Source organism: Apium graveolens, chromosome 11 (assembly GCF_009905375.1).
Source record: "Apium graveolens cultivar Ventura chromosome 11, ASM990537v1, whole genome shotgun sequence".
Taxonomy (NCBI): Eukaryota; Viridiplantae; Streptophyta; class Magnoliopsida; order Apiales; family Apiaceae; genus Apium; species Apium graveolens.
In genome coordinates this window covers 28,891,657-28,902,071 of record NC_133657.1, presented here as the reverse complement: position 1 = coordinate 28,902,071, position 10,415 = coordinate 28,891,657, and the positions used below count along the sequence as shown (strand labels likewise).

At 38.0% G+C, this 10,415-nt stretch overlaps 1 non-coding gene across 1 annotated transcript; it reads left to right on the top strand.

Moving 5' to 3' along the window:
* Window positions 1-1,076: 1,076 nt before the first annotated feature.
* Window positions 1,077-1,183, top strand: LOC141698835 (small nucleolar RNA R71). The gene has a single exon (XR_012565335.1). It is a non-coding gene; the product is annotated as a small nucleolar RNA R71 (small nucleolar RNA).
* Window positions 1,184-10,415: the final 9,232 nt, after the last annotated feature.

The window sequence follows — 10,415 nt, the reverse complement described above, 5'->3', positions numbered from 1 at the left end:
AAAGAATAGTCTTCATAAACTTCGCATAACTAGGCATTTGTTCCAAAGCCTCAGCGAAAGGTATATTGATGTGAAGTTTCTTGAACACCTCCAAAAACTTCCCGAACTGTCTATCCAGCTTTTGTTGCTGCAATTTCTTAGGAAAAGGTGGTGGAGGATAGAGCTGTTTCTCCCCTGTATTAGCCTCAGGCATAGTGTGTTCAACAGTAGTCTTCTTTGGTTCCGCCACTTTCTCCTTTTGCTTAGATTCTTCATCTCTAACTTCAGCTTCGACTTCTTTTGCCTTTTCAGCATCAGCTACTTTTCCAGACCTTAAGGTAATAGCCTTGACTTGCTCTTTAGCTTCCTTCCTGCCTGGTACTTCCGTGTTACTGGGAAGAGTGCCAGGTTGACGATTGAGTACTGCATTGGCTAATTGACCGATTTGATTTTCCAATGTCTTGATAGAAACCGCCTGACTCTTGCACAACAGCTTAAGTTCCTCAAAATCAGCACTAGTAGGTGCAGCTGCACTTCCCTGTTGAGGATATGATTGCCTTGTAGCATACTGCTGTGGTTGCTGGAATCCAGGTGGGTTAAACTGTTTACTCACTCCTTGCTGATATGGTGGCTGAATAGCATTCTGATTATTTCCCCAGCTGAAATTTGGATGATTTCTGTTGTTAGGATGATAGGTCGCTGGCACAGGCTACTGTTGTCGCTGATAATTATTCACATACTGAACAGATTCGTTGACAAGAGAACACTGATCCATAGCATGAGAACCTGCACAAAGCTCACAAACCATAGCTATTTGATTAACTCCATACGTAGCCAAAGAATCAACCTTCATTGATAGCGCTTGGAGCTGGGCTGCAATAGCGGTGGCTGCATCAACTTCCAGAATACCTGCGACCTTGCCTGACGTCATCCTCTGAGTTGAGTTTTGATGCTCGTTTGCAGCCATTGTCTCTATAAGATTATACGCCTCAGTATAGCTTTTAGCCCATAAGGCTCCTCCAGCTGCTGCATCGAGCATGGGCCGAGATTAGGCCCCCAAACCATTATAAAAACCAGTGATTACCATCCAATCCGGCATTCCATGATGTGGACATTTTCTCAACATTTCCTTGTAGCGTTCCCAAGCCTCGCACATAGATTCTGTAGGTTGCTGCGCAAACTGAGTAAGAGCACTCCTCATAGCAGCAGTCTTTGCCATAGGATAAAACTTCACCAGAAACTTTTGCACAAGATCTTTCCACGTAGTGATGGACCCAGCTGGTTCAGAATGTAACCAGTCTTTAGCCTTATCCCTCAGTGAGAATGGGAAAAGCCTCAACTTGATAGCCTCATCAGTCACGCCATTATACTTAAAAGTGCTGCAGATCTCGACAAAATTCCTTATGTGCATGTTGGGGTCTTCAATTGCCGCTCCTCCAAAAGAAACAGAATTCTGCACCATCTGAATAGTGCCCGGCTTGATTTCAAAGGTGTTAGCTTGAATAGCCGGATGAAGGATGCTTGACTGAATGTCATCAATTTTAGGCCGAAAAAAATCCATAAGAGCTGGATCAGCTTGAACAATACGATCTCCCATGTTTACTGGTTCTTTCTGCTCAGTTCCTGAATCCGAATCCTCAAAATCTAACTTCTCCGGAGTATCAAGAACTTCATCTTTCTCCTCAGCTGTATCTAAGGTCCTCTTGCGAGCACGAGAACGAGTTTGCATAAACGCTTGCTAAAGTACCTGAAACACAACCGAAAAGAGTAATTAACTACTACGTCCTAATCACTGAGTCCTAATGACCAATGATGGTAAGTACATAAACTAAACAAATACGCCGAGTCCCCGGCAGCGGCGCCAAAAACTTGTTAGGACGAAAACATGCACTAATATTCACGCAAGTATACGCGTTCGCAAGTAATATAGAATACTTTCTAGTTCGTTCCCTCAGAGACTCAGACTAAGTTATTGTCTAATTAAACTCACTCACCAATGTATGATTACTTCTCAATGTTAAGTTAACACTTAAAATTGTTGATTAAATATTAATTATAATTAACTACTTAATTAACCACTTAACTAACACTTCAATTTATCAATAATAAAACACTCATGAGATCACAACTTCATTATTACTTCCTTCTATAGCCATTGTTATTACCTTTAGCATGTGACAGTGATGATATTAATCGAATAACACGGAACTGATAAAAGCCAACTTTCATTGTACTAATACCATTCTACCAAACATCCACAATTAAGATAGAAGTTGAATAGTCATCAATTATGTTGAGTTCCTATATGTCTACAGAAATTGACAACATAACGATTTAAGCACAAGTTATTCCTTTTGATTACATAGGGCAAATAAAACTGTTAGAGTTACCCACTAATCATGCACAACGTACATGAACCTATGCTAGCATGGCAAGTTCTAAATCTCAAGATCCACCGTCGCTTCACAAGAGATTAACACCCTATCTTATATGTTCGCGACGCACATAAGACGAATACGCACAACCAATACTAGATATCATGCAATCATCATACACTAAAGTATTAAACAATTAACTAAAGAATTTCATAATAAATCCGTTGCAACCCCATGATCACGATTAGCCCATAATAGAACTTATCGCCATCCTGGGTTCATATGAAATCATGATAAACAACACAAGAAAATAATAACTAAACTAATTATATTAAAACATAGTACGTCACAAGAGTAAATAAGTCAAAGCAAGAAAACTAGCATCCAACATTACAACGAAACAAGAATCACAAGAATATATGCTTCCTCTTCGTTGCGGTGTGCTAAATCGGTCTTCTTCCTTATCTCCTTCGCTTCTTGCGCAAAACACAATCTAAAACATAATCTCCTTTTTTTCTCTGTGAAAACGTCTCAAATCTACTTATATAATAGTCCCATAAAACTCAGATTACATAGAAGTTGGAAGCCAAACAGAAGTAGAAGTCTAAAATAATTTATCCTTTTCCCCGACCCTGCGCGGCCGCTCAGCATTTCTGCGCGGGCGCGCAAGGCTGCTGCGCGGCCGCTCAGCATTGCTGCGCGGGCGCGCAGGACCCTACTGGAAAAAATCCAGGTTTGCTCCGTTTCTTCGCCGTAATCTGCCCGTTCTTTTCCTCTCGCAATGGTGAACACATGCCAAGGCTTATTCTTGATGATTCCTCCTCCGAATTGCAACTAATACCCTGAAATGCATAAACACTAGAAAAACGCATCAAATACACAAAATACTTGATTTCAAGATACCAATTTAAGCCATTTTAAGACGTTGTAAGTGGTATAAAATGCCACTTATCAGAGTTTCACTTTCTTCACAGTGGAAATGCTCATATTGTTGAATCACTAACTGCATCTTATTTTCCCTTACTTGTTCAGTACCATCACAGATTATTTGAATTGTGTCCCAAACCTCCTTGGCTATTTTGCAGTTAATGATGTTATCAAACATATCACCATCAACTCCATTGAATAAAATATTCATGGCCTTCTTGTCTTTCCTGACTTGTTCAATATCAGGATCTGACCATTTCATGCCTTGGTTTGGGAACAGATGGCTCATTTCCGGTTACAGCTCTCATTGGTACATGAGGACCTCTCTCTATGCAATCCACATAGGCCTCATCTTGAGAAAAAAGATGAAGATGCATTTTCACCTTCCAGTGGTGGTGATTATCTTTGTCCAGAAAAGGAATTTTGACTCCAACATCCTTCTTGTTCATCTTGATGTTTGTTGTGATCTTTACTATAACGACTCGTGTATTTTTGAATTATTTAATATGTAATTGTGGAAGTATTAATCAAATAAAATATGTGTATTGGTTTTGACCGCTATGTGTTATTTGATTTATATATATGTGTGTGTGTGATTTATGGTGTACCGGGTTGTCCGCGTGGTTAATTATGGAGTCGTATTGAATTGTTTTCACTTTTAAAAGTGGATTTAGTGCAAATTTATTTGCATAAATATTTGAAATTTCTTTAAAAAAATTTTTATGGTTTTACAATTACATTAATTATTTTCAGGATTTTATAAAATTGAGAAATCAATATTTTATTGATTATTTATTTTTAATGATTTTCTGATTACTTTTATTTATAAAATCCATAGTTGATTCTAGAATTCTTCAAAAATTATGAAACTCATATTTATTTATGTTTTGAATATTTCGAGAGTTTTAATATTATTTTGGAAATTTTCGGGATTAATTTTACCCGCACGTCGATTCGTTTGAATGTTAAAATCGGGTATAAATTGTGTTTCAGAAATTATTTTAAAATTACGAAATTTATGTTTTTATTTACTTCGGGATATTTATAACATTTTAAGACTATTTTCATGATTTTCTGAAATTATTCTAAGTGCAGCTCGGTTCGTTAATTATGAAAAGCGGGTATAAAGCATGATTCAAAAGTACTTTAAAAATTACGGGAAATTTATTTTACTAGTTTTGAAATATTTATGAAATTTTAAGACTATTTTAATATTATTTTGATTAATATTTAGTGGCATATTGTACCATTAAATTCGATTAAAACGGATCGAACTGGGCTTGCAGTCAATTAAAAAGACAACACATGTCCTATTAATTGGACACGTGGCTTTGCACAGCTTAGCAGGAGGTTAATCAGCTTGTTTTTGGGGAGAAACATTAACATTTCTCAAATCCCTCGATCTCTCCTCTCTATCTATCTCCTTTCTCTCAAATCTCTCCTGCCCTGTTCTCGTTTTTGCCTCTCTGTTCGGTGAATTACATCTCGTTCCCCTCATTTCTTATCTTCATGTTCGTTCTCTGTGCCTTTCCTTGATTCTCCTGTGCCGCTGTTGTTTCCGGTGAGCTGCGGCCTTAGTACTTGGCTTGGCTGATTTGGTTCTTATGCAAGTGATATATGTATATTTGTAATTGTGTGTGTGTGTCAGTCCTTGTGTGTGTGTGTCCGTGCTCGGTTATTTCCAGTTGCCGCCGCCGTCCCTCGCTATTCCGGCGAGGAGATTTTGGTGGTGCATGGATCGTGTTTGTGTATATAGCTACCCTGTATTTTCTTTTGGTTCCTTGCGCGTGCGGTGCGTATAGATGTTACTGTTGGCTCTATTTGTTTTTGCAGATTGTAAATGAGGAATTATTATACAAATTTTTATGATACTTTTCTGCAGGATCGAATTTTGATGACTTTCGTGAGATAAATAATAAAGTTATGCAGGAATTGTTAGTAATTAATCGGTGAAAATTTGTATGGAAACCCGAAATTAATCGGGCATCGACAAATTTTTTTACCGCCGTCGACGATGAGCCTCGGCGAGTCGATGGTAGACAGTGATGATCCAATTCTGAGTCCTAATACGAATAAAAATATAAAATATGAATATTAGTAATAATTGAATAATATCGGTGGTTGGGATTATGATTGGAATTGTCGTTGATGTTGTTGTGTTTGAGATTTGACGTCGATTGGTGTTTCGACGGGTAGTCCGATAAACAAAGGAAACGCTGCCCGATTTCCGGGAAATCAACTATGGAAATGCGGGAGCGTATCCGATAATTATTGGGAATTCGAATGAATATATATATATATATGTCTATACTTTATACGAACATGATTGTATGTTGTGGTAAATGTTCTGTCCAAACCTCAGTAACCCTAATTTCGTAAAATGACAAGTATACGTATTTTCTGAAAATGAACGCTGAACCGATTTCGAGAATGTGAACTCTAATTGTGGTTTGTGTTATTATAATATGAATGATTATGAGTCGAAATATGCTATCGTATGGGTAGGTGATTAGCGAGGATATGTCAAGCATAACTGGGTATCTAACATAGAGTATTTCGACCCTGTAGGTTCTAGTCGGAAAACCGAAAGTGGACTATGGACTAGAGATAACCTAGTGGTCAGTCGACAAGCTTAGTAGAGTTTCAATGGAAAAACCAGAGTGTCAAAGTCGAATCCAATGGGATCTAGTGGTTGGACGTTAAAGCCTGATCGACAGACTCGGCTCAGAATTGATCAGTAGTAGTTGTAAAGCCCTGTAAGGCAAGTACTTCTGAACTTTTCTTCAATATATATTGCAAATATATTTTCGAACTGTTTCATAACATGTCGCTACTATTCAAAATAACCCCTGTTTTATATTGCAAGTGCTATAAACAATTTATCCTTGAACCCTGATTTTTCTTGATCTTGAACCATAAGCCTTATTATTTGTAAACCATCTTTTGTTGAACATCAGATACCAAATCACACAAATACGATACTATTCCCCAATTTTATAACTACCAAACACCAAACATTGGAACAAAAACACAGAAACTTTTATACTCCGACCATTCTTTATAACGTCAAAGAACTATACCTCGAAAAATCATTATTTGTCTAATACCCGATCCTTTTACATACTGAAAACGGTTTCTTATACATATCCTGATATACCCTTGAGGTATCCATGAGTTTCCTTCCGTTCTTATTCAAGTGTTTAACCACCATTGATTATGATCTTGTTTTATTGAATTATATTGTTTATCATATTGAACTGCTTTAGAATTGGATAGTTTTTTTTATATGTGGACCAGATTCGTGGTCAGACCATATCAATGGTCAAGTTAGGCCAATGTGTGCCTTGGATCCAGTAATTAGAGCAGTGTTGTGTGCTTTTCTCGGGGTTAGTGCGTGACTGATCAGCAGCCTAACCTTGGTTTTAAAACTTAAAATGAATATCCAATTCTAACGATTATTAACAATAAACTTGATTCTTCTAAATCATTCCATTTGAACATTGCTTAACCTCAGTTATCACTGCTATGACTTGCGGAGCTGGTTAGCTCACCCTTGCGATTTTTTAATATATTTTACAGTTGAAAAGGATATGGATGATAGTAAAGTTCATCAGTCCAAAGTGCGGGCTAAGGTTCCAGTTGAGTTGGATAGAGCTAGCAAGGAGCTTCATACGGTAGAGAGTTAGTAAGATTGTAAGAATAATTTTATTATCCGTTGTAAGTTAAATTAGTTGGGATTCGGTAGGTTGTAATAAAATTCAAGGTTGTGGCTTGTTTTCATACTTTAACCTGTTGCGGTCCGTGGTTATGTAAAGCAGGGTCGTTGCAAATAATATTTCTTATACAGGTTTATATATTGTGTACGTGTTGTGGACCCCAAACTTCTGACCCGGGTTTGGAGGGCGCCACATTTACACTCTTTGTACTTTAAGAGCTTGCTCTGATACCAATTGTTAGTCCCTAATAATATAAAAAGAATTGCAGAAGGGGGGTTGAATGTAATTCTGGCAACTTTCAAAACTAAAAATGTTCTTGCTTCATAAAATATGAAAGTAATAAAAATAAATGATTTTAAAACTTTCTGGTGGATTTGAAAGTATCCACCAGATATATATATATATATATATATTAGTTAGAACTCTGTGAAGCTAAAATGGCTCACAGCTACTTTACAAGTTGAATAATCAAACTATAGGGAGATTCTTAACAAGTACAGCTTTATCTATCTCTCTTTGAAAATGTGTTTGCTTAGTTAATTGTTCTACTAGCTACACTTGGTTTATATATCACCAAGTTCACATGATAATAAGACAAGATAATAAAACAAAATATATCTAGTCTAATTCCATGCTTCTTCACTACTTTGTTCCAGCATCTTTGAATATCTTCACAATTGCATGGAAATGGTAATGCTTCTTTGTTCTCAAATTTCTGCTTAACAGGCTGCCACATTCCTTTTGCAAACACCCGACGCATGTGACTGTGTTGTCACTGTCAATAGATATTTGAATTTGATCATCCGTCGGAAGTCTTGTAGATCATCCGTCGGGTAGCTTTGTTGATCATCCATCGGGCAACTTTGTTAATCATCCGTCGGATAGCTTTTGTAACTTGACTCTATTTCACTTACATAGAATTACAAGACATCACTTTTATACAATTAATCAACTTATTCTGCACATCCACTAGTAGTCAACATGACTCATCTATCCTTACATTTGCACAAAGTTGTTTGCAGAAATGTGCTACAGTACTTATTTATTATATAAGCTACTCACTCGATGGATGTCAAATAGTCATCCGTCGGGACTGTAAGATTCATCCGTCGGGACTATACTTGATCATCCGTCGAGTGCTAAAATTTACACTAAGTTGAATCTACTAAGGTGTTTTGTTAAACTAATCATCAAGTACACAACATATTCCTAACTGGTCTGATGCCTTATAAATGGCCTTATTGAGGAATTCTGATAGTGAAGATGATGAGGGTGACGAGCACTTGCAATATTTGAATGCGTCTCCCTGGAAGCGAAAGATGGATATGCCTTTTGAATCTCTTGGATTGGAGGAGTTGAAAAGTTCTCTGAAACGCCTCAAGTCATCTATTGATGAAGCTCCTACTCTTGAGCTTAAACCTTTACCTGCACATTTGAGGTATGCATTTTTAGGTGATGCATCTACTATGCCTGTTATTATTGCATCTTATCTTTCAGGTACCGATGAGGAAAAGCTTTTGAGAATTCTTAGAGAGTTCAAATCAGCAATTGGTTGGACTATAGCAGATATCAAGGGAATCAGCCCTTCTTATTGCATGCACAAAATTCTGCTAGAGGAAGGAAGCAATCCTACTGTTGAGCAACAGAGAAGGCAAAATCCGATCATGAAAGAGGTTGTGAAGAAGGAAATCCTCAAGTGGCTAGATGCAGGGATCATCTATCCTATTTCTGACAGTTCATGGGTGAGCTCAGTTCAGTGTGTGCCAAAGAAAGGTGGTATCACTGTGGTAGCAAATGAGAAGAATGAGCTTATTCCTACACGAACAATCACGGGGTGCAGAGTTTGCATGGATTATAGAAAGTTGAACAAGGCTACAAAAAAGGATCACTTCTCTCTTCCTTTCATTGATTAGATGTTTGATAGATTGGCTGGGCATGATTACTATTTTCTTATGGATGGCTATTCGGGATATAATCAGATTTGTATCGCTCAGAAGATCAAGAGAAGACTACATTCACATGTCCTTTTGGCACTTTTGCATTCCGAAGAGTTTCTTTTGGGCTATGTGGAGCGCCAGCCACTTTTCAGAGATGTATGATGGCTATCTTGTCTGTTATGATTGGAAATAACGTAGAAGTGTTCATGGACGATTTCTCGGTCTTTGGAACTTCTTACGACGAATGCTTATACAATCTTGGGTTAGTATTGAAAAGGTGCGTTGAGACCAATTTGGTTCTCAATTGGGGGAAATATCATTTTATGGTGCGCCGAGGCGTCATTCTTGGTCACAAGGTTTCTAGCAAGGGACTTGAGGTGGACAAAGCCAAGGTGGGGGTGATCGAAAATCTCCCTCCACCCATATCTGTTAAGGGAATTCGCAGTTTTCTTGGTCATGCGGGTTTCTATAGGCGTTTCATCAAGGACTTTTCGAAGATTTTGAAGCCGTTGTGCAATTTGCTAGAAAAAGACGTCCCTTTCAAGTTTTATGATGAGTTCCTTGCTACTATTGAGACATTGAAGAAAAGTTTGATTACAGTACCTGTTATAACGGCACCTGATTGGTCTGAACCATTTGAAATGATGTGCGATGCAAGCGACTATGTAGTTGGAGCAGTTCTTTGGCAACGCAAGAACAACATATTTTATGTAGTCTACTATGCTAGTAAGACTCTTAATGGTGCTCAACTGAATTACACCACTACTGAGAAAGAACTTTTGGCTATCATCTATGGTTTAGAGAAATTTCGATCGTATCTACTTGGGACGAAGGTGACAGTTTTCACTGATCACACAACAATTCGATATCTCGTCTCGAAGAAGGACTCAAAGCCAAGGTTGATTTGATGGGTTCTTTTACTTCAGGAGTTTGAGTTAGAGATCAAGGACATAATAGGGACTGAAAATCAAGTCGCCGATCATCTCTCGCGTTTAGAGGATCCATTTGCTACTTCACAAGATAAGTCTTTGATTAACGAGTCTTTTCCCGATGAGCAGTTATTTGAAGTGCAAGAAGAAGAACCGTGGTTCGCCGATATAGTGAACTACCTTGTGAGTAACGTCATGCCTCCAGAGTTGACTCCCGCTCAAAGGAAGAAGTTTCTATGAAGTGGTATATGTGGGATCAGCCGTTTCTTTTTCACCAAGGAGCTGACCAAATCATCAGGAGATGTATTTCTTACAGCGAAATGGGGGGATCTTGCAAGATTTCCACTCAACGGCTTATGGAGGACATTATGGTGGAGAAAACACAGCATCTTGTATTCTTCAAGCAGGTTTCTTTTGGCCAACTTTGTTTAAAGATGCTCATCAGTTCATTTTGAAAAGTGATCGATGTCAACGAGTGGGGAATATGTCTAAAAGGGATGAGATGCCTCTTAATGTGCTTCTCGAGGTCGAAGTCTTCGATGTTTGGGGAAT